This window comes from Pipistrellus hanaki (genome assembly GCF_964339955.1).
Source record: "Pipistrellus hanaki genome assembly, chromosome: 11".
Taxonomy (NCBI): Eukaryota; Metazoa; Chordata; class Mammalia; order Chiroptera; family Vespertilionidae; genus Pipistrellus; species Pipistrellus hanaki.
In genome coordinates, this window is record NC_140513.1 from 6,800,254 (window position 1) to 6,825,909 (window position 25,656).

Genomic DNA, 25,656 nt, shown 5'->3' on the forward strand with positions numbered 1-25,656 from the left:
ACCCTCCAAAAACACACAAAAAAGTTCTTTAAGGATATAAATACTTAGTGTATGATATAAATACTTAGTTATCTTAATAGATAACAAATAAATAAAGCTTGTAACAAATTATTAAACTTAATTGTTTTTTATAGCAAAGGAAACTTACTATTTACTTACTATATTTATAGATGTTTTCCATTGAGGAAATGGATTTTCAGTTTTTATATATTTCTCAATTTGAGTAGTAAGTAATACATAGCATGTGATTCTTTTTTTTAAATCCTTACTCGAGGATATTTTTTTCTATTGATTTTTATAGATAATGGAAGAGAGTTAGGAGGGGGAGAGCGAAAGAGAGACCCATTGATTGGCTTCCTCCCTTACACCCCCCCCCCCCCAACTGGATCTAGGGATTGAACTCTTGATCCTTTGGTCTGTGGGCCTAAGCTTTAACCCAGGGGTAGGGAACCTTTTTTCTGCCCAGGCCATTTGGCTATTTATGACATCATTCACAGGCCATGCAAAGTTATCAACTTAAAAATTAGCCTGCTATATTTGGTCATTTAATGAGCTCACCCCTAATGCCTTGGCAGGGCCAGGCCAGATAATTTTGTGGGCCTTATGAAGCATGCGGGCCGCACATCCTTCACCCCCCGCTCTACCCACTGAGCACCGGCCAGGGCAGCATGCGATTCTTTTTAATTTAATTTAAAAAATTATGAAAGTATTGATTTTTAAAAATATGGTGTGATGTCAAGTTATATAGTTTATTCTTATAAAATGTCATTTCTGTAACAAAAGAACATCTTTAAAGAAAGAAAATGAAAGCACCAGGCATTCAAAGGTACTTTGAATGGTACTTTGTAATTCTGAAAATGTCAAATATCCTATTTTATAATAGTACATGTTAATTATTTCATAATAGAGAGCCAGAGAGGCATTAGCCAGTAAATTGGATACAGTGGCAGCTCCTACCCAGCACAGGAGCTGATGAACTCTCTGCACGTGTGGCCTTTGTTTTCCTCGGGTTGCTTGGTCCGCAGTTTGCATTCATTGATCAGTGAGTTGGTTCAGACTCAAACCCACCGACAGCAATGAATGTTGAGTGCAGCCATCAGTGTTTCCTTTGGTGGAGTTGCCTTGGCTCTCTCTGACTCCTGGCTCTTCTTTCCCACACTGGTTCTTTGAGTTCTGTGTCTGGCCTCTCTCGTGACTAACCAGTGAGGAACCACATAATTATTGATAACATTGACAGTAGAGCTGGGAGGTTCTGAAAGATGGGGAAACTGTGGTTCAGAGAAGAGAAGGGCTCCTGGAGAAGCTAGCAAGTTGCCCTGTGATCACACAGCTGTGCTTGCATACTGGGAGATGTAAATAAGAGTCGAGGACCCTAGTTCTTCCTCTCTCTTTAGAACCGAGAATATGAGTGCTTTTCAAGTTAAATTAGCACAGATTATATTTTGGATTAAATAATAATAATAATAATAATAGCTTTCATATATAGAGCATTTCACAGATAGATCTGTGTTCTAGGAATGGTACAAAGCACCTATGTATTATCTCATTGAATCTCAAAACTCCATGAGGATAGGTATTCTTATTATCCCCCATTTTATATATGAAAGCACTGAGACTCAGACATTTGTCTAGAGTCACACAGCTAGTTAGGGAGTTGAGTCGAGATGCATTCCAAATCTGTCTGACTCCAGACCAGATTTTACTTGAATTTAACAAACATTTAAATAAGCATATGTGTGGATGGAAATAGTGAGGCAATAGCTGCTTTCAAATAGTTCATATTCTAATGGGGCTGTCAAAACTTACCCACATTAGCTATAATTGCAGGCAGAATGTGATAGGAACTGTGCAGACATTGGAAAGTTTTGTGCTATTTTTGTTTATTAAATCCTCCCCTTGCCCCTAATGAAAAGTTTTGAGGGTATGTAGGAGAAATGGGTATAAAATATTTGGATTTTGCTCCAAAATGAAATACATGTTTTTTAATAAACGTTTTCTTGCTATGTTCTATTTCCTACCAGCATGGCACATTAAGAATTATCATGGAGTTCTTCTCTTGTTGAAACAAAACACTTATTTGTCAAAAACACAACAAAAAACGAAGAATAATGGGCAATAGAAATAGAGGAGAGCTTTTTAAAAATTCACTTTTGGGAAACAGGCATTGGAACTATTTCTGGTGACCTAATTTGGCATGTGAAGGTACAACCTGCTGTTTTGCTTCAAAGATATAGTGTTGTCTGTAAGGAGCCCAAGGTACAGTCAACGGTCGGTGGTTTTTTTCAAATCCCAAACTCACCGACAGCGTTGAATGTTCCTCAGAGTCCTCTGAAGGCGGGATCCTGGCCCTGGCAGCCCTTCAGCCTGTACCCACATTTCAGGAGCAGTGATACCACTGCTGATGTAGGCTCTCACATTCTTTTCAGGTTTTAAGTGGAGACTACTCTATTGATTTGTATACACCAGAGAGTTAATGAACTTCAGGATTGTGAGACTGTAGTATTTATACAAGCACACTCAGATGGATGTTTGAGGAAATGACTTTGAATGATACTTTGTAATTCTGAAAACGTCAAATATCCCATTTTATAGTAGTATATGTTACTTATTAAAGGGTGAGGGTAAGAAAGACCATAATATAATTCAGTACCCTACTATGTGTTGAGATTTGTTTATTTTTATCTCGTTAAATTCTCAACAACTCACTTTTATCTCATGAGAAAACTGTCTTAGAGAAATGAAGTAGGTTGCCCAAAGTTACACAGCCAAAAGCCAAGGTTACAAGCTAGAGCTTAAATACTGGACTTTTATGATTGCAAAGCTCACTGATCATACTGCCTCCTCTCTTTTTCACCACAAACTTACTGTTGAATTTCTGGGGATAGAACCTTCTATGAGAGTAAACATCATCATCTTGTTTGCCTGTAATAATAGTTGGTAAATCTGTAGATGAAATGTTTCATAAAGGAAGATGAAAAAAATTAATCTTTATACTTTATAATCTCCCTAGCTGGGATTACTAAATTATCGAAGAGGTTTATAGTAGTCTGCAGGCTATTTTCCATATTGAAAAAACAAAAAACGAACCCAAACCCCCACTACCTAATAGAAAGCCTGCATTTCTCAGTGAGTTCACAATAGAGAGACTAAAATGTCAGGTGTCTTTGGTTTTGGAGAAAGGGTATCAGTGTATTGTAGACATACTGATTATTTTTATTGGCTATTGGCTGGGTCCTTGATGAAATATTTGGGAAATGAATGAATTATATGGAACTCTTCAGAATGTAGGTTTTACCACTATAATAGGGGGATCCAGGAGTACTCAGTAGCAGAAGGGCTTACAGAACCACTGGCTGAATTGAGGTTAATCTTTAATCAGAGATAGTTATTATATTTGCTTTAGGTTTAAATATTAACTGTTGAGTGTTCTCAAATTTATTTTTAAAGCAGCCAAATGGTACATATTTTAAAAAAATCAACCTCTGAGAATTTTGTTTGAATGTAAACTGTTTACATTCTTCATCAGTTTAATTGTTCTACTCTGTATGTCAAAACATTTCAGTTAGCCAGCTTTGTTGAGTTCTCAATGATAGAGCAATAAATGGTATACAAATGACAACAAAAAAGCCAAACAACTGTTACTATGTAGTATTTAAAAACTCTTTACTGGGTTTATTTTAATTGGTCTTCCCATTGGCCTGAGGAGATGCTAATGCTTTATACCATTTGAATAAATATTCAGACTTAAAAAAAATACTAAATTCTGCTACCCTGAACCATGAGATATTTGCAAAATACCATTGCTTAAATTTATGGCATTCTAAGAACATTTTTCATAGACTTGAAAAACTAGAGAAGAGTGAAAGGGTGCTTCCTATAATTAATTTTCATGGCAATAAAGCTTTCAGCAACTTCATTCCTTTAATTTGCTTTAAGTCCTTAATTTTATTCTTTATAAAAAAATTATTCTTTATCATAAAGTGAGTTTAATGTACATATTGCATCTTTTAAGTGAGTTTGGCTATAGGGTTTATGTACTCAAAGGAAAGGTAAAGTCTAAGGGTTAAAAAGTTCAGGGTTGAATTACCCTTATAGAAGCTACAGATTTAATAAATTAGGCCAATTGTTTAGTTATTGATTTAGATGGGTTTTGAGTTTGCCAGAACTCACCAATCTATCCTTTATCGTTTCATTTACCTCCTTTCTTTTCTTTTGCAGATGTGCTACAAAATATTGAAACCCACATTGCTCCAACTTGGAGATGTAGATGTTTTCATACTCCTCTTGAAGCCTCTTGATATACTTGAAACAAACAAATAAAAAACAAGAAGCATAAACACAATTAAATAGTGTATTTTAGCGGTTAGTAGTATAGGAGTCACTGTCTTAGGTGGGTGACTACCCAGACACTTCCCAGGCACTTTGCAGGGAGCATCTCTGGAAGTGTTTAGGGAAATGCTGCTAGCCTTGATCACAAAGTTGTAAAGATGACAGCAACATGTCAGCATGAATTCATGTTTCTCTTAGAATACTGATAGTGTTCTTCATTCCTTTACTAATTCAGCAGCAGAATCCTAAGAATTCTTTCTCCTACATACAGTCCTTGCCATCATGGAGCCCAGTGTCTATCCAGGGAACTAAACAGAGACCCATCTGAAGACAAAGAGGATGTTTGCTATCCTGGCAGAATGATATAATCCATGTTAAAGATAACAGAGAAAATAAGTGTTAATCCTGTTTAGAAGTATTAGGAAAGGTACATCTAAGTGGTCACATTTGATCTGGGCCTTGAAGGTTTAATTGAATTTTCACTAGACACAGAAGGAAAGATATTCCAGTAGAGGGAAAACTCTGCACAAGAAACTAGAGGCAAGAAAGTTCAGGTAGGGAGAGATCAGCCAAAGGACTTTATGTATGCATATAAGCCTAACCAAAGGACACAGAAAACGGGGGTGAGGGCATGAGTGGGGATGATGGGGGAGGGGTAATGGAGGAATAAGGACACATATGTAACACCTTAATAAAGAAATTAGAAAAAGAAAGAAAGAAAGTTCAGGTAATGGTGAGTAGTGAGATTAATCTCTCAGAGCTTCAGTAAAGATGCAGGACAAATAGCACTCATCTTTTTTTGTACCCAGTTGTTAAAAGCTATTGAGGTTATATAAGTGAAAGTAGCATGCAAATATAATTGCTGGGTCTCACTTTTCTCATTGCTATTGGTTCATATGTGCTACAGTAGAATAAATAAAGTACCTTATGATAGATTTCTCCAAAGTGTTTTCTTATTTGGCTGTCTATTTTTTTCCTTTAAAGTGACCATAGTTTAAAATGTTCATATATGAAGTGTTTGGAGAAGTACTATTATAGCCTAATAAAGAGCACAGACTTTGAAACTAGAATCTTGGCTTTGCAACTTACTAGCAATTTGACCGTGGGCAAATTACTTAACTTCCCTATTTTTCTGTTTCCTTATCTATAAAAATGAGATATTATCTACCTCATAGGACTGTGAGGATTAAATGCAGTAAAATATGTCAAGTGTGTTTGAAGCTATATCTATTATGTTATTTCAAAATATTTAAAATTATTGGCAACTATGTTACTAAATAAAATTGCTTGTTTTGCTCAGAATTTGCTTTCTACTCCATATACATTAGTATATATATTAAAGAAAAACTTCTTTTAAAGTTAAAACAATCTCTTTCCAGCTAATTATATGTACATTTTAAATCAATTTTTGAAACTAATGCTCTACCACTTTGTGACCTTAAGTGAAGTTTTTATCTCCCATAAGCTTCAATTCCCTCAGTCTGTAAAAATGAGAATCATAGTATCTACCGCATATTGATTGTGAGGATTATTAGATAATATAATTAAAAACTCTGGAAAGCTGTGGATTCTCTCCCTTAAATACATGCACCTAAACAAAATTTTGAAAGCAGTTTCAGTTATGAATTCCCAAGAAACCATCTATAGCCTCCTTGTGATTCAGGGTTAAGAAATCCTGACCAAAGGTGTAGCCCAGGATTTCGTAATCTAGTCTTATCACGACTGGTGGTTGTCATTGAGCATCTAGATCTCCATCTTGATATCCATAACTTTGCTTATGCTAGTAGAATTTGTAAAATAAGTTGCCAGATGATAAGTTACACAAATATTTGAATGGATTTATCTTATTTTGCAACAGCTCTCCTCCCACCTAATCCCTCCCCCACTTTTCCAGCAACCATTTGGTTTGGATCTGATCTGAACGCTATGGCTACTAATTCTGACTTTAAGTCTGGCTGAAAGAATGTGTTATTTCAAGACAATGCTTACCAAGTAGCCTGCTTAGCTCGCAGTGTTTACTTGAATATTAGAAGAGGGGGAAAAGAGTGTGCTACAGATTGTGGTTGTATGTGGAATCATTGGTCGTTCTTATATTTAGCCTGCTTGAGGTTTTACCAGAGAGTTGAGAGAGAGGAATAGAATTTTAAACTCAATAGCTTGGAATATTTTGCTAGTTGACATGGCAACTTTATATCAAGTTACTTCAGATATTTTATTTTTAAAAAAAATATTTTTCTTAATTTCAGAGAGGAAGGGAGAGGGAGAGAGGTAGAAACATCAATGATGAAGAGAATCATTGGGGGGGGGCGGGGGGGTTGAGCCTGCACCTGGGTATGTGCCCTTGACTGGAACTGAGCCTGGTAGACTGACACTATCCATCGAGCCAAACCGGGTAGGATGGGAAAATGCTCTTTAAATGTTTTTTATGGCTAGTTCCAGCTTATAATTGAATCTTTGTAAAATATAATGTAAAAACTTTATTTTTGAGAATATTTTTCTAGGAAAACCATACCTAGATCTAACTCATACTTTCATAAATGAAATATTAATTAATTAGGTTGGGTAAGCTATTAATATTTGACATACTGTATTGAGACTTATGTCTTCATTGCTAACCTGAAATTGTACAGTTTTGATGTTTGAATGGGAATGCTAGTCATGGATAGGGAGGGAAATTCTGGGATGAAAAAATAGGAAATAAGTTCCAGTTTACAGTTTTATAACTTTCAAGTTGTCAGGTGTCTTAGAGATCATTTAGTCTAATGATTTTCAAACTGGACTGCATCAGGATAAAAAGTGGCGTTAGGAAATGTAGATTGCTAATAATGCATATTCCCGGGCATCATCCTACACTTTGTAAATCTGATCTTGTAGGAGTGAGTTCTATAGTTTTCAAAAACCCCAGAGGACTCGGATGTAGCCATTGCATGGTACATTTGGGAATCTCTGATTTAGGCCAAGCTCTCTTTCATAGATGAGGAAGCTGATTTAGAAGGGAAATGAAAACTCAAACACACAGTAGGTGAGAATTGAAGTCCTCAACCGTGTGTGTGTGTGTGTGTGTGTGTGTGTGTGTGTGTGTGCGCGCGCGCGCGCGCGCGATTCCATGCTGTGGTGTTTACTTAGACCACATTACCTCTTCATTATGAAAAAGCATGCTTTTTGCAGAAATTTCCTAATGTCCTGTTGGCCATCTGCAAAGTACATCTGCAAAATCAATCTGCCTGGCAGGTCAAACAACTTAGCCTTAGGGATGTACCCGGAACTAGTGCAACCGGACCATTGACTTGAATTTGGTATGCTGACCTGAAGCATCTGACTAAGTAAGCAGTGCTGAGTAGTTGCTTAAAAACTGTCCATAGCATGAAATGAGAAATAGCTGTAAGTGATCAAAACTCTGAGAAGGCCCTCCAGGCTCTGACATTCACCAGCAGCTGCTACACTTTAACACTTTTCTCTAATCGAAGTTGACTATCACTAGATGGAAGAGGCTTGCAGAACCTCTGGCAGCTCTCTGGGGAAGAATTTATTTTAATTGTGCCAGCGAGGAGGTAGGCATTATTTCAATAAAGATCAAGAACCTCCAAATCCACTTAAGCTTGGGCTCCTGGCCAAGTGTCCATTCTCAGGAGGGAGTTGGTGTCAGCTGCTGCCTTGTGACTTGAGGTGTTTTTAAAAAAACACAAAGGCATTATGGAATCCTTTCCTGAGTTGGCAGGCAGGAGTGGCACCAGGAATCAAGACCTGACACATGTCATCAGCCTGGGAAAAGTGGAGTTTGGACACTAATGATGGCTCTTGTCAAAGCTCAGTATGATAAAGTCAGGAGGACTCATCGTGGGGGTTGGTTTGCATAGGAGAGGAGTCACAGCATTCTCTAAGAACACCTGCCAAGAGTTTTCACTGCCCCAGCTGTGTGTCAGGGATGAATCCTTCACTCTTGCTTCCTGTCACTTCTTTGTAATGGGAGATGGTAGAGATGCTGGATGGGTACAGAAGGGAGGCAGCTTGGTTATGTTTGGCACATCTCCTTAGTTGCTTGTTTTCTTGCCATTTTCTGTATAGAATTAAATTTATGTGGCCATACTCCAGGCTACTCCTTTGTTCTGTCTTATATCTGAAGGGCCATACATAGTCACAGGTCTTTTATTTCCATAAATGCCACTGCTGGTGACCACACAAATGTATTTATTGGCAAATATAAGAACACTTTCTTACTGATGTATCTCTCTGTTAGATGTGTTATTTTCACATCTCAGTTCTGCCATTTAGTAACTGTGACTTTTGGCAAGTAGTTTATTCTCCATTCCTTGTCTATAAAATGGAGGTTAGCAGTTAATTGCACTTATATCACAGGGTTGTTGTGAGAATTCAGTTTAACAGGAATATAAAAATACCTGGCACATAACATTCAAATTTCAGTTTACTGTTGTTATTGTAATTATTTGTTTAAAATTCCTGCTTACTGGAAAGAATGGAATGAGAGTTTCTAAACCATTGTCTTAGTGAATTCAGGAATTGTGATTTAGATTGAACAGAAAATAAAGTCAGAAGACGCACATTCAAGTCTTGAATATGTTATATGCTAATTTCTATGAAAAAAAGTTATATTAACCAAAGATAGACAAAATCAGCATCTCTAAGATTTCTTGCCACATAAAGAATTTTTACATTCCTAAACAGCATACCTACCAGGCAGTGTTCAGATGCAGAGGTTAATAGTGCCTGGCATAGGGTTCAGCATTTCTTGAGTATCCTCTTTCCAGATTTCTCCTGATATCTTTTTTTTTTTTTTTAAATCCTCACCTGAAAATATTTTTCCATTGATTTTTATTTATTTCTTTTCTTTTCTTTTTCTTTTTTCTTTTTTATTTTTCCATTGATTTTTAGAGAGAGTGGAAGAGAAAGAGGAGGTGGGGTAGGAAAAGGGAAGAGAGAAACATTGATTTGAGAGGCACATAGATTGGTTACCCCCCACATGCTGCCCCAACCTGGGTCAGAGATCAAGCCCGCAACCAAGGCATGCACCCTTGACCAGGAAACGAACCCAAGATCTTTTGGTCTGAGGTTCTAACCACTGAGCAACTGGCCAGGGCTTCCAATATTCTGTTTTTCCTCCTTGGTTCAATAACACTTTTCACGGTGAGCCTTATATTAGAATTGTGTGCATGGAGTATCTTTTCTACTGTGATGTAACTCAGGGAAAACATGAACATTTATTTGTTCAGGTGTATATCAGGCATTTGATAAATGTTTATATTAAAATGTAAATGTACCTTGCTTCATTCATTGTTTATCTAAATAGCATGTAAATGAAATCATTCAAATATATTAATTTTTAAGTAAATTCGGTATTTCATTGAGATGTGAGTAATAACCCCAAATCTGTCTATTCTAGAAGTTTCAGAGTGCATCTATTTTTTTTTGGGGGGGGGGTTATGTGTGTCAGATGTCTTATTTTCAACTTCTAAGTTTAAAAAGCAATGAAAAATATGAACATTTTTGTTTATATTGCTAATGTTAAGTAGTGCCCTCTTTGGCTCCTTAGAGATTATTCTGTGATAAGATTCTTGGGGAGGTGTTGCTGACTTGAGTTGATACTACTTTTGCTTTTTTAGATCAAGGCAGATAGAAGAAAATTGTAAAAGTCTAGCTTGCTAGTCTTTTAAACATAAGAGAGAATTAATTTTCAGCTTAATTTGGAGATCAAAGCATCTTCCGTAAGATGTTAGTTACAGTAAAGTCAGTAAGTGGCAGGTGATTATTTGTCTCCAAAATAAATAGTGATCAGAAGCAACCAGTTATGGCCGGGACCGGTTTGGCTCAGTGGATAGAGCATCGGCCTGCGGACTGAAAGGTCCCGGGTTCGATTCCGGTTAAGGGCATGTACCTTGGTTGCGGGCACATCCCCAGTGGGGTGTGTGCAAGAGGCAGCTGGTCGGTGTTTCTCTCTCATCAATGTTTCTAACTCTCTGTCCCTCTCAATTCCTCTCTGTGTAAAATCAATAAAATAAATTAAAAAAAAAAAAGAAGAAGCAACCAGTTATGATAATTGCTCCATTTTTTTTGTTTAGTCTCTATAAAAAGATTAGTTCAAGAATAACATCTATAGAAGGGACTAATTGTAAATGCTTAGCTAGCACCTTGATGGAAAACTTGAGGTCTGGGTTGAGGTGGGAGAGTAGTTGTCAATTCTTTGTAAGCCACATCCAAATTGTGAATCTCTCCTTTGGGGCTTTCTTAACTATTAATACCTTTTAAAAATTGCATTTCCACAATGGCGTCTTAACTATGTTATGTAAAAGCAAAGGAATTTATCCCAAAGTTTCTGTCTTAACTCAGAGATATTTGGCTAACAAATGAATTCATAGAAGTTTGGGCTGTTGGATGAGAATCTTTATTTATGCTGCTCTAGGATGTGAAGGTGAGGAGAGGACATTTCTGTCAAATCATAGCTTAGTACATGTTAGTCTGAGAGGGTGAGGAGTGCTGAGGAGGTGAGAGAAGCAACACCTTTTCTTTGTGTTATCTTGGTTTAATGCTCTCACTAGCCCTCCTGATAAGGTGGTTATTGTATTTGTCAAAGAAATTCTGTCCCACTCCCCAGTTCTCCAGCTGACCATAGAAGTGCTTGGTTTGCATATGTCAAAGCAATTTACAGTCATATGTTGCCCAGTTACATGATAATTTAATTTAATAGTGGTGATAATTGCTAAACGAGTAAGATCAACTAAATTGTATCATTTGATTGAAATACTAAATTTTGCAGTTACTGAGTGGTGATATATATTTACATCGTTTAGACTTAGGACTTTACTCCATGAAAAAGTTTTTCATTAGGGTGGTCTTTTAATTTGTGTGTGTGTAATTGGCACTAAGATTGTTTAGGGATCTGGCTCATTGAGGAAGAATGTCAGCTTCTAGGCACAGGAGCCTGAGCATGGCCTGAACGTTAAAGAAAGTGTAATTGGGATGGGATTTATTCAGACACTGACAGGCAATAAAAATTAACATAGTAAGGCTTTAAATTCTTAGTTAAATATTCCCTTTAAATTAGTTTAGAAATTTTAAAATTATATACTAATTAATTAAAAATAACTGTAATGCATTTTCTTTAGGATTTATTTAAATAAAAGTGGATTTCACTTTTCCTTTTGGTCTCTTTTATGCTAGTATTCTCAGTCTTCTGCTCCTTTAAAAATGTTGTGGGAGCATTTGTGCAATCTAAATATGTACAGTTTAACTACAGTTTTTAGGTCTTTTGTCTGTTTTTACTACTATTACTGATATTAAGAGTCCAATATAAACTCCTGTTTAATGGGATCAATGTGGCTAAAATATGTATGATTAAAATAGACATTGGCAAAAGTAAAGTCTAGATCTGATTAATTAGTAGTAAGAGGAAAACCTAACACGGTGGTCAGCAAACTCATTAGTCCACAGAGCCAAATATCAAGTCAGCGATTGAAATTTCTCTTGAGAGCCAAAATTTTTATTTTTTTATTTTATTTTATTATTATTTTTTTTAATATTTTTTTTATTGATTTTTTACAGAGAGGAAGGGAGAGGGATAGAGAGCTAGAAACATCGATGAGAGAGAGTCATCGATCAGCTGCCTCTTGCACACCCCCTACCGGGGATATGCCCACAACCAAGGTACATGCCCTTGACCGGAATCGAACCTGGGACCCTTCAGTCCGCAGGCCAACGCTCTATCCACTGAGCCAAACCGGTTTCGGCATGAGAGCCAAAATTTTTAAACTGAAACTTCTTCTAACGCCATTTATTAAAAAATGGACTTACCCAGGCTGTGGTATTTTGTGGAAGAGGGGCCAAAGAGCCGCATGTGGCTCGCGAGTTGCAGTTTGCCAACCACGGACCTATTAGGTGAAAAATAATGATCTGTGAGTTCAGAATAATAGATACTTTTGGGGGAAAAATATTATCAGAGAATCTTATGAGTTGCTATAAATGCTCCATAATTTGTCCTGTGTATACAACTGTAAAAATTTATCAAACTTAAAATTTGTTAGCTTTACCACATGTAAATTATACCTTAAAAAGTAACATGTTATCAACCATATCTGAAACAAATTATCAAAATCTTGGTTGTTATTGAATATGAATGATGGTTCATTTTACAATTGTCACTTTTTAAAAAAATATATTTTATTGATTTTATACAGAGAGGAATTGAGAGTGACAGAGAGTTAGAAACGTCGATGAGAGAGAAACATCGACCAGCTGCCTCTTGCACACCCCCTACTGGGGATGTGCCCGCAACCAAGGTACATGCCCTTGACCAGAATCGAACCCAGAACCTTTCAGTCCGCAGGCCGACGCTCTATCCACTGAGCAAACCGGTCTCGGCCAATTGTCACTTTTTATGAAAATTTGAAATATTTTGTGATAAAAGAGATTTTTAAAATCCCATCAGTCTAAATATGTCAAATTATATCTACATTATGAAAACTAAAGTTTTTCCCCCCCTTCCTTAACTGTCATTTTTCAGGTTTGGAATTTTGTGTTTGTCTTTGATGTTGCTGGAGAGATACAGAGAATCAAGTCTAGTTTTGTGATATCACTATTCAAAGAGCTCAAAACCAATCTTAATCTTGAAATCAGGTGATATATAAATACTTTACATTCTGGACTATGAATGGAGAAAAATCAGACCACTTACTTCTTTAAGTATGTTGTAGTCTAATTAAACACCAGTTTAAAAGGTTCTATCTTTCAAAAACATACCTGCTACTGAGGATTTGCCATATTCTTGCTGTTGTGAGAACTGTCTTGTAGAGTGATGTTACTATTTCATTTTGCATTTGAGGACATTAAAGTTAAGAAACTTGTTACGTAAGTTCTCATGGCTGAAGTAGGGAGGGTGCCCATGCTTGGCCTCTGAAGGATACATCCTAAGCTGCCAATGTCAGAGTATAAATATGAAGGTAATTATCATTCTCTGTAACTGACTTTTTATTGCCACAGATGTGAATAATAACTATTTTAGAGACATTTGTGAACTGCTTTAGAAGAGAAGTCTTTTTAGCGCTTGTGTTGAGTGGCCTTTAAAATTTCAAGATTATTTCTGATACTTTTTAAACTTGGCAATATGGCTTTGTTTTTTAAAGCAAAATCTGGAGTAAATAGAAATATTTGTTCCCTATTATATGAAAAAAAGGCTATTTGTAGGTCACCTTTTTTAAAAAGCCAAGAAATTCTCTCTCCAAACCACATTAGAACGCATGCCAGCTTGGTACAGGGCCCTCACCAGAGTAATGTAAGAATTTGCAAAAGTACATAGTGCAGCTGCCAAAGCTCACACTGTTTAATTTCAACACCGTCTGTCCACCAGAGTCCACACCTCAATATTTTTTTCCTGCATGTTCCAAATCATAATCTCTTTGGAGGGGGGAAATAAAGAGTTGTTATATAATAAACTTATTGCTTTCTTAGGTAATGGTGCTGTTTTGCCTCTCACATTTCCTTCCATCTAACTTTCAAGTATTTATTAACTTGGATGAATTCTTCCAAAATGTGACACAGAAGGACAATTTACACCTTTTCTGCTTTATGTTTTGCAAGGAAACCCTTTGCATGGTTCTCTGTTGAGGAAGTTCCATGTGCTACATTCCATCTATTTGCCAAGTCTTGGACTCTTATCCTAAGTACAGTATTTGAGTATGCAATTACACATACACACACTGGCAACAGTATACTCTTTCCTGGCCTCTCTCAGAGAAAGTTTGAAGCCAGAGGAGCAAATCCAGATGTTCTTGAGTCTGGCATCCTCAATTCAGAATTCTAGATGGCAAAACTTCATTTGGAAGTACACCAGGCTTACTCAGCACCTGCTCTTGCCAACCATCACATTTTATGACCAAAGATTCTGGAGTTTGTCTCCTATGCTGAGCAGAAAGAACACCCCCAAGAGCTGCATGAAGTGGCTCTCCATCATGGGAGAGAAATATTTGATTTGCTTCAGGAGGCATGTAGAGGAGGGTAGCTTTGCTGTTGGGAATAAGTCTGAAATGAGAGCAGGTGCAAATGCAGCTGCAGCTCCTTAACCAAATCTGGCCTTGTTTAATGTTTAAAGAGTCTAAAACATTTGGCATCAACATAAGCGAACCATTATGGGCTCTCTGGCCCCTAACATAATATCTCCCACAGGGGGAGGTACTCACCGACTATATTCAGCCACCATTTATTAAACACCTTCTGTGTGCACTAGGCAGTGTACTAGATGCTGGTGATGAATAAGATCTTGTCAAGAAGCCCATAGTCTGGTAGAAGGCACAGACTCTTGTATAAATTATAACTCACCGGTTTTTATTTGTAGCTGGTGTCTTTTACTATTTTGTTCATTTTGCAGGTCAGCTACAAAAGCCAATTCACAGAACTGACTTGATAACCTTCTAAGAACAAGCATGAAATTTCCCTTAAGTATTAAAATATGCTTTCCTGCTTGTATTTTTGCCTCTTTAGATACCTTTTCTGACTTGCTCAAGGATAAAGATTTGTGGAGTGTGGAATGAAGATACTAGTAAAATAGTCCCCCCTTATCTGTGGGGGTACATTTCCAAAATCCCCAGTGGACCCCTGGAACCGTGTATAGTACTGAACCTTTTATACTATGTGCTATTTTTTTTTTCTGTAGTCATGTGCTGTGCAGTGACCTTATGGTCAACAATGGACTGAATATACACGTGGTCCCATCCTATCTAATAAAGAAGGAATATGCTAATTGACCCTCATGCCATTGCAAAGATGGCGATGCCCACAGCTAAAAAGGAAGGACTATGCTAATTGACTGCTATGCCTTCAAAGATGGCAGCGCCTACAGCCACAGATGGTGGTCCCCATCCTCTCAGCCCTGCTGGGGCGGCAGGCATGTGACAAGGCCAGGCCCACCCCATGCGCCTACCTCTGGAGTTCCCTAGTCCCCTCAGCCCTGCAGCTGCTCAGGGCCGGCCTGAGGTGCAGGCAAGCCTGGGATGGCGCTGCCCTGCTGCCTAGGGCTGCTTAGGTAACCAGGGCTGGCTGAGGCTTGCGCTGCCAGCAGTGGCAGCAGCAGAGGTGTGATGGGGCATAGCATTCCCCTGATCACCGGGTTGCCTCCCGCCCCTGAGGGCTCCCAGACTGTGAGAGGGGGCAGACCGGACTGAGGGACACCCCCTCCAGGGCATGAATTTTCATGTGCCTGGCCTCTAGTTAATAAATGCAAAGTGTCCCCTCAGGATTTCCACTGGTGGACCGACAGTGAGTACCATTGCTCGTTATGATATGCACTGACCACCCGAGGGCGGCACGGAGCAAAGAAAGGCCCTGATGGGCAGCTGGCAGCCACTAGGGACTCTATCCTGGGCTTCTAATAAGATAAGGAGCTGAAAAATTCCTATCGCATGTAATATAGTAGCTGCCGTAATGAGTTAGGGCAGTGCATTACTCACGTGTTTATGATGGTGCTAATGTAAACAAACCTGCTCTGCCGGTCATGTAAAAGCGTAGCACATACAATTATGTAGATTATAGAAGACTTGAAAATAATAATAACTGTGTTACTGATTTATGTATTTGCTATATACATTTAATCATTACTTGAGAGTGTACTCTTCCTATTTATTAAAAAGAAAGCTTGCTGTAAAATGGTAAAGCTATGCTATGCCCACAGAAGACTCATACATTCCTTGTTTGCTGTGTCTCTTGATTACGTCATTTTCTCTTGTACTTGATTTAATCTTGTGTTATTTTGTACTCTAACATGCTTCATCAGCTTGTAGCTTAGGAGAAATAGGCTATATCATAAAGCTTAGGTATATAGTAGACTATACTATCTAGGTTTGTGTAAGGGCAGGCACTCTATGATGCTGTATTAATTTTACAGTTCAGTTAAATAGCAAGAATCAATCCTTAGAGGTTGAATAGAGTACGATATTGAAAAAATATAATAAAGCCTTGCTTCCCTTTTACATCTTTTTAAAAAAGAATTATGGGCTGAAACCGGTTTGGCTTAGTGGTAGAGCTTTGGTCTGCGGACTGAGGGGTCCCGGGTTCAATTCCGGTCAAGGGCATGTACATTGGTTGTGGGCACATCCCCAGTAGGGGGTGTGCAAGAGGCAGCTGGTTGATGTTACTCTCTCATCGACGTTTCTAGCTCTCTATCTCTCTCCCTTCCTCCTCTCTGTAAAATATCAATAAAATATATTTTTTAAAAAAAGAATTAAGGTTAAAAAACATGTAACATAACATTTACCATCTTAACCTTTTTAAAATAATCACACAGGTTAGTAGTGTTAAGTATATTTACACAAAACAGATCTCTAAAACCTTTTCATCTTGGAAAACTGAAAATCTGAACCTATTAACAACTCCCATTTTCTGTTTTCTCAGCCCTTGGTAAGCACCATTCTACTTTCTCTTTCTATTTTAGATAGGTAGTATTAGTAGAATCATACAATATTTGTCTTTTGTGAGTTGCCTTTGTCACTCAGCATAGTATTCCATATTGTAGCATGTGACACAGCCTTTGCATCTTTGCCACCACTGTGGTCAAGACCATCATCTTTTCATCTGAATGATGACAAGAGCCAAATGGTCTCCTTGCTTCTAGTCTTGCCCACCTCTAACCTATTCATTTCCACTCAGTGGCTAAATGCAGATTTGATTGTTTAAAAACGACCTTTTTGACTATATTTAGATAAAATCTAAATGCTTTAACCTGACTTCTTAAGTCACATCCTTTCCTGGTTGCTCCCAAATAGACACACCCTTTGCTTCTTCTACTCTGAATTTTTTTCCTTGATCACACTGCCTTTCATGTTCCCAGTCAGTATTTGTTGGCAGTGAATCATGAATGAATCATGACTTTTACTAAAGCTAACTATCTTTGTCAGCTGCCTCTGCATGGAGGTAATTTGGAGATTATTGTCAGAATGTATTAATTTAGTATAAAATACATGTCCTGGCTTTTTAGACCTTTCTCAACAATTAAAAATAGTCTGATCTGAAAACAGACAAAAGAATCTTAAGAAATATGTTAACCAAATTCATGTGAAAGGAAGGCTACGGGGGAAAAGGAAGTTTCTTTATTTTAAAATCTTCATTTTACTTGGCCCTTGAACAAAGAATGCATAAAAGGTCTCTTTCCCTTTCTCTCATTCACTCTGATTTAATTTAGTAAGTATCGAGGGCCCACTATATATTCAGTCCTATGAGGCAACAAAGTAAAAGACTGCCAGAGGTTTGCACATTTTGAGCAGCTACATGCACCTCAGTAATTATACAGTTCAGGTAACTTCTTTGGTTTCTCAAGTAGTGTTTTCTGATTGTTAGATGTAAAGTGAATAGTGTTTAGAGTTCATATGCCCATCACAAAACCAAGTTGTTTTTTAAGATAATGTCCTCAATGTCCATCCATGTTGAACTAGCACGTTAAACACTCAAATGAGATTGAAATCACCCTCTTTACACAAATTTAGCAAATTATTACATAGCGTTGGAATGAATTTCACAGGTTGAGCTGACAGAAGCCCCCACATTCCTTATCAACCTTCTCTGTTTTCCCTGTGCTCCACCCACGTTGCACACGTGGCTTATTGAATATATGATTTGGTCTCTTATGTTACTGCTTTTGCTCCTACTATTCCTTATGCCTGAAAAGCGCCTTATTTTTTTCTCTACTGGCCTACAAATTTTATTTATCTTTCCTGAAAAGCTCCTTATCTTTTTCTTTACTGGCCTACAAATTTTATTTATCTTTCAAGACTCATCTCAGATTCTTCCTCCAACTTCTCCCCTTACAGGTTAAGTGCTTTTACTTTGGGCTTCCATATCCTAGGCTTTCCTTTATCAAAGCACTTAGTTATCTGTTTAAGGTTTGTCTCTACTACTAGACTGTGAGCTCCTTTTGTGCAGGTTTAAGGGCATTTTAGTGTTTAGCTTGCTGCTGAGTAGATGCTCACTGAATCTTTGAATGAATAAATTATACTGTTAATGAATGTTTGATATTAAAAAAAAAGTGCCTGACAGTAAATAACAAAAAGATAAATCCCAAACCTACTAAAACGCCAGTTGATTTCCAGCCACAAGTTTTGGGCAGTGCAATCTTTGTTTCTATATAGGCCATATTCACTACCATTCTAGGAACTCTGTCTGACTTCTGTAAAGAAAAAGAAACTCCCTAAAAGGAAGAGAACTTATGATCGGTCATTAAATACTACTCTGTATTGGGCAGTAGGCACTTTGGTATTTAAAACTCTTGTTTAGCTAAGTATTTTCTCCATTTTACAGTTGAGCATCTGAAGCTCAGGGAATTTTAGTTAGAAATTTAGTAATGGAGTTTTGATTAAACCCATCTTGTCTTACTGTCTATACGTATTTCTCCACGTTTTGCTTTTTGACCCAAATTAAGGATCTTATCTGGTCATCTGTTCACAAAAGATAACCATGAATTTCTAGGAACTATATTAAAGCAGAACAAATGCCTTGAAATAATAATGTCAGTGATAATTTTATCATTTACAAAGGGCTTTCACATTCATATATGATAACCCAGAGAGGCCAGTCTTTTAAGATATTATATATTCTTTTAAAATAATTTAAACCGAAACCGGTTTGGCTCAGTGGTAGAGCGTCAGTCTGCAGACTGAAAGGTCCCGGGTTCGATTCCGGTCAGGGGCATGTACATTGGTTGCGGGCACATCCCCGGTAGGGAGTGTGCAAGAGGCAGCTGGTCGATGTTTCTCTCTCATCGACGTTTCTAGCTCTCTATCTCTCTCCCTTCCTCTTTGTAAAAAATCAATAAAATATATTAAAAAAATAATTTAAAATATTAGCACAGAGGATCAGTGCAATGGAAACTGTAGTGGATTTTAGCAAACAATATACTTCTTTAAATTAGACTATGTTGTATATACTTAAGTAAATTTTAAAAATAGATTGTTAGTATATATTTCTACTTTTTCTGGAGAATTGAAGCATAATATATTAATGATATTGAGCTATTTTTTAAAGTTCCATGCATAATTTAGACTATGTACTTGCTGACACCAAGAAATCTATTTTCATCGTATGTACCGTATTCTTGTGATCTTGGGAATCAGGTCTTTTTAAAATTAGGAGCAGAGAAAAAAAATTATCTAGTGTCTAGCAGTTAAAATGTTTTAAAGGAAGAAAAAGCCCTACCGAACCACAGAAATTCAAACTGGTATAGTAAAATGAGCCAGTCCCCAGAACAAGTCATCTGCATGTAAATCTGGACTCTGCTATTTCCTAGCAGTTTTGACAATGGACAGGTCATTTTTTTCCAAGCTTCAACATCTCATCAATAAAATAGAGGCTAATAACAGTGCTGGATTCTGAAACACATTAGGTATACGCAGGTATCAAAAGTCTTTTAGCAGATGCAAAGCTTTCCTAGGAATCTGACCTTTCACACTGAGCTGGTCAGCTTTCATTTCTGGAGCATGCAGTTACTGTGACAAATTCTCTTCTGTGTAGTACACATATCCTCAAACATCTGCAGGAAACCCGGGGAGTTATTTTCTGTTAAAGAGAAATCCATCTTGTAAGCTCAAATTAACAGGATTTACAGGAAAATTACAAGAAATGAAAGTGATAGTAGTTTTATTAGTTACTCTGTGGGCAGTAAGAGGTTTTTTCCTTCCTGTCAATATTTGAATTCCTCTTGACATAGGTACTTGGGTAAACATTACCATGTAATATTAAGGGGCCATATCTGTTCAATTGGATTGTATTGACTTTGAGTTTTTTCCTTCTCTTAGGGAATGTTGATTTTTGAGTTGATCACTCAGTACAGTACCCTGAAAGGATTTCCATTTTCTAGCCATGATCTGAAGTATGTGCTATTTCAGCAATTAGGCAAGCAAATGTTACATGATGTAAGAGGGCCACATTGTGAAGAATATGAAAGACAAGCTTTTTGAGAAAAGAACTCTTAAAGAATTTGTATTTCTTATACATGAAAGTATCTGAAACGAAATTGTCATTCAGGAAAGAATTGTTGGATAAATGATGGTTGTTGGGTAACTTCTTGCCTTGATAACCATTTATAGAATTTTCTATTACATATGGGATATCAAAAATAAATATTTATTTTTAAAACTGTGTTCATTACTAAAATTGGAAAACAATTCAGATGTGAAAAATACTGATTTTTGTGCATCTTAATTTATCAATACAGTTTTTATGTAATTTTTCTCCCAAAGGTGGGAGTGATTCTTGGCTCATGTCATTGTTTCCAAGCAATGAAACTCATCCATGAGTTAGAGTTCTTTGTTTTGATTTGCTTTGCTTTTACTTTTGAGACTTTTGGAGCCCAATGTTAAACACTGTGTCCTATTGGAAGGTTTTCACGATTTCTGTCAACTTACTAGCATTTTGAGGAATGTCTAACTTGTCGTTCTAGGGAGATTCTTTTACTTTCTTATTTCACTTTGAGTTTTCTTTTAAAAGTCTTTTCTCATTATTGAACAAATAGAAGTGATTATATTTGGATGCCAGCTAATTATGTAGAGCACATTCTTAGTGTTTGTGAACTTTGGGTGAGATAAGTGCTATCATTTCCTGTTAATGGGAGTGTAAATTGGTCGTACCAAAAAAATCAGAAATGTAGATAGTGATATAAATATATTCACTACAGTATTATATAGTCCTATATAATAAAAGCATAATATGCAAATCAATTGAATGGTGGAACGACCAGTGGGCAGTGGGTGGGGCCAGTGAGCAGACAGTGCCAGGCCAGTCAAGGTGTGTGCCAGCTGGCAGAGGGAGGGGATGGCAATGGGGAGAGGGGGGTGGTGATAGCGACCAGTGGTGATGAAGGGACATTACAGGGGGGCACTGGCCAGTGCCATCCCCTAATTGGCCACCTGGTCACCTCCCACAGAGGGAAACTGGTGGTGGCAGCAGGGTGATGGGGGTAGTGCTGTACCCTGATCGCCCGCCCAGCCCCTCCCGCAGAAGGAGGCCAGATTGTGAGGATCAGGCCTAAGTTGCAGTAGGACATTCCCTGAGGGCTCCCGACTGTGAGAGGGGGCAGGCCAGGCTGAGGGACCCCTCTGAGTGCACGAATTTTCATGCACTGGGCCTCTAGTAGAGAATAATTGGAAACTACCTGGATAACTAACAGGATTTGTTTTCAGATTAGTTTCTATGTGAGACTATAATATTTAGAGGAAAAACATGCTTTTTTTTCTTCTCCCTTCTTGATGACTATGGAAGATTTGAGATTCCAACTATTTTACATGTTTTTTAATGCAATTTCTGGTTAAATTGGCTGAAATAGTAATACTACTAGAGATATGGTCCCCTATCCTTTCAGATTTACGTGAGTGCAGTGCAGTGATCTATTTCACCATTAACAACCCAATGTCATAGTATAGAGTGGGGCAAAAGTAGGTTCACAGTTGTTCATATGGAAAATACAATAATCTAATAAAGAGGGAATATGTTAATTGACCATCACACCCTTATAAAGATGGCAGTGCCCACAGCCAATGAAGGAATATGCTAATTGACTGCCACACCCTCAAAGATGGCGGCACCCAGTCCCCTCAGCCCTGTCAGGGTGGCAGGTGCGCGGCCTCTGGAGTCCTCCAGTCCTCTCAGCCACCCAGCCACCCAGGGCTGGCCCGAGGTGTAGGCAAGCCTTGGATGGCAGCTGCCCAGCCACCCAGGCTGCCCAAGGCTTACGATGCAGGCAGTGGCAGCAGCAGAGGTGTGATGGGGGCATCACTTTCCCCTGATTGCTGGGTCGCCTCCCGCCCCTGAGGTCTCCTGGACTGTGAGAGGGGGCAGGCTGGGCTCAGGGACCCCCTCCCCCCTCCACCCCCCCCCCCCGTGCATGAATTTTCATGCACCAGGCCTCTAGTTAATAAATAATAGTACAAGAATAAACTGCATTCATGTACTCACAACTGTAAACTTATTCTTGCCCCACCCTGTATTTTTCTTGTGAATTCTTGCTATCTTGTGTTTAGCATATACAGCCAGAAGCTTTTTAATAACCAGAAGTAGCATTTCATCCTCTAGCACAGGTAGAGAACATCCAGCTTGCGGGCCAAATACAGCTCAAGAAATCATTTGGTCTGGCCCTGCCAAGGCATTAGGAGTGAGTTCATGAAATGGTTGACTAAATATAGCAGCAGGCTAATTTTTAAATTGATAATTTTGTATGGCCCACAAGTGATGTTATAAGTATCCAGCCTTTGGCAGAAAAAAAGGCTCCCCACCCCTGCTCTAATGGCTTTTATTCTGCTTAATTTGTAACACCTGAAACAAATATTTTAGTTATACCTAAGTTTGAATCAAGTTATTTAAAAGAAAACTAGAGTGTTTCTCATACATGCTTATGAAAGATATATAATACCTATTTGTAAAATTATAGCTAATATTTGTCAAGTGTTTGTGATGTTTCAGACACTGTGTTAGACACTGGTGACGAACATTATGTAATTTTCACAGCAGCTCTATGAAATGGTATTATGTTCCCCTTTTCCTAGAAAAGGTAGCTGAGGTTCAAAGAGGCAAATTTGTCTAAGTTCCCAGTCAGTGAGTGCTCAAACTGTGAATTCAAGTCTTGTGATTGAATTCAAGTCTTGTGATTACAATGCTCAAGCACAGGACCTTTGTCTTGTTAGCTATTATGTATCCAGTGCCTAGTACAGGGTGTATTAAGAATTCAACAGTTATCCCCCTTGAATGAAGAACTATATACCTAGAAGCTTTTAAGTGGCCAAGCAGAAGAAATTGTTTCATTATAGTAATATAAAATTATGTAGAGAAATAATCCTGACAAAATATAATGGTATTAGAAAGCCAAATGGAAGTATTTATACTAAAATTTGGGTCATATATTAGATATAACTGTCTTTTTTGATGTAACTGTCTAATTTGTTCTTAGTACATTTGCCAGATCTCTTTCTGCTTTATTTTGATATTCAATGAAACAGCAAGACACTTGATATTGAATCTTTTTTGGGAAAAAGTGTCTAAGAACTAGAATGGGAATTTTCTTGTTCGAGACTTTTGGATGTTGGGAACCTCGGGTTCTGTGGAGATAACGTTGTGCCATTGTGGTACATGAATATATTTTAGTCCATTGGTAACAGTAACTTCTTTATATAGTCCTATGACAACAAAGACTAGATTGCAATTGGAAAAGAGATAAATATTTACACACCTCATAGACATGTGTTCTGGTTTGTGAGATGAATTGCCATAAAAGCCCTGTTGTGACCCTAGTGTCTCCTCTTTATATTTATTGTCTGTGTCTCAAATAGTCTTGACTGCTAAGAGCCAGCTGAGTCATGGGTTGAGTCTTAACTAGTTGTTTAATCATGATGATTATAGCATGTCCCATTAAAGGAAATGATAAATGCCAAGAATATAGTCTTAGGGAAGGGAGTAAAGGAAATAAGTATCACATTAATGCTCCTGGAATGTCATTCCATGCCCAGACCCCTTTTCCTTGATTCCCCTCCAGAAATTACCTTGTTCTTAAATATTCATCAAAAAGAGACTGAATTAGTGGTGTCCTGCAGATCTGAGCAGTAGTCATTGTGAAACCAGCCTATGTGTTTCATTTCCTTCATGGCTTAAAATTCATTAAGATCTTGTAGTTTAGTATGTATATTTCTTTGCTTGAATCAAATGGAACGAAGGGTGCACATTTTCCTATTATCTTATGAACTATGTTAGTTCAGCTTCAGCAGGATGGCAAGGCAGTTTTCCCAAATCACTGAACTGTTCTGAAAGCTTCTGAACTCAGATTCCTACCATTTTTAAGGGCTATGGCTTCTATCCAGAGTTATCCAAGTTTATGGCTTGTCAGCTCCATGGAGGCAGCTAATATATCTGTTTTGTCCATCACGCAACCTGGGTCTAGCATTGTGCATGATACTGGGAACTTAATATTTGTTGGATGAATGACTAGAAAAAGAGGGTTGTGCTTGATGAGCATTCATTAAGAAGCCAGAAATGCCTGCTGAGGAAACCTTTTATGAGTTATTTATCATTGCTGATGGCATCCATGGAAATCCTTGCAGTTAGATCTATCTATGTGTCTATGTAATCTACCTGCTTAAGCAGTCCTGTAAACATCTTATGATACCTAGGTTTTGCATAGACTGAAATTTAAATACCATCTAAAAAATTGAAATTCCTCATCTTTAAGAGCTATTTGTCCTTTACCACTAACATAAATGTCTCTTTTGAATTACCACTGGTAACAAACACTAAGAAGTGACGTGTTAAAAGTCACCTAGTTAGCCGAAACCGGTTTGGCTCAATGGATAGAGCGTCGGCTTGGGGACTGAAGGGACCCGGGTTCGATTCCGGTCCAGGGCATGTACCTTGGTTGCGGGCATATCCCCAGTAGGGGGTGTGCAAGAGGCAGCTGATCGATGACTCTCTCTCATCGATGTTTCTAGCTCTCTATCTCTCTCCCTTCCTCTCTGTACAAAATCAATAAAATATGTTAAAAAAAAAAAAAAGTCACCTAGTTAGATAGTAGCAGAGCTAAGATTTGATGTCATTTCTAATCAGTTTCAGATCTCCCACCACACTATCTCCCTTACAGTTCTGTTTGCATTGGAAATCTGCCTCACACACTCTGAAATGTTGTGTAGTATGTCCGACATTTTTGTTGTTGCTATTTTGCGTCATTAAGAAACACCTAGTTCCTGCTGGCTTGTTTTCCATTTTAAAATGAGTATATTGATGTGGTAGGAAAATGTTTTACCCAGAAATTCTTTCTAGGGCTTTTACTTAGAAAACATGAATAGTCTCCTCCCTACAGAAGACTATTTTAATTTCTCAATCTTGGGCAGATTTAGAATTTCGATGTTTTTGTTCTAATGACCAAGAATTAGTAGAAATCTTATCCCAAAAGATTCTCTAGGAAATAATTAATTCTTAATTTAAGAAAATGATTCTGTGCTTTTTATACTCAGTAGCATTAATTTAGTATCAGTATTAAATTGCACTTTATGATATTAAAATCTGATGTACTACCTCACTTTTCAAATACTAATTTTTCCTGTATTTACTCAACCCATTATATGTTTCTAAGACTTGAAATTCTTTGTTCAGTGTTGACAGCTTTTATCTTTATGTGCTTATTTTCATTGAAATTTAAACAGGGGATGGTCTGTGCTATATATCAACATGGAATTGTTCTATTTCTTCTCCATTTGGGAAGAGTCTCAGATAAGGAAATGGGACTTCAAGCCCTTACTGTGTTTTCACAGAATTGACATTTCCAGAGTGTTCTCCATATGCCAGAAACAGTTCAAGATGTTTTGT

General features: G+C 37.7%; 1 protein-coding gene and 1 long non-coding RNA gene across 4 annotated transcripts in view; one reads left to right on the forward strand and one right to left on the reverse strand.

Annotated features, from left to right (window-relative positions):
- The window catches only part of NR6A1 (nuclear receptor subfamily 6 group A member 1), a 142,318-nt gene that overhangs the window by 44,778 nt on the left and 71,884 nt on the right, over nt 1-25,656 (forward strand). The window lies entirely within an intron of this gene.
- The window catches only part of LOC311629885, a 31,298-nt gene continuing 6,039 nt past the window's right edge, over nt 398-25,656 (reverse strand). The window contains exons 2-5 of one of the 2 annotated variants that reach the window (XR_014796280.1): nt 19,757-19,872; nt 12,133-12,209; nt 4,198-4,302; nt 398-1,252 (exon numbers count right to left, since the gene is read on the reverse strand). This is a non-coding gene — a long non-coding RNA (uncharacterized lncRNA). Of the gene's footprint in view, nt 1,253-2,666; nt 2,923-4,197; nt 4,303-12,132; nt 12,210-19,756; nt 19,873-25,656 lie in introns of those variants that run through there. The other variant, XR_014796281.1, reaches the window with a different exon arrangement.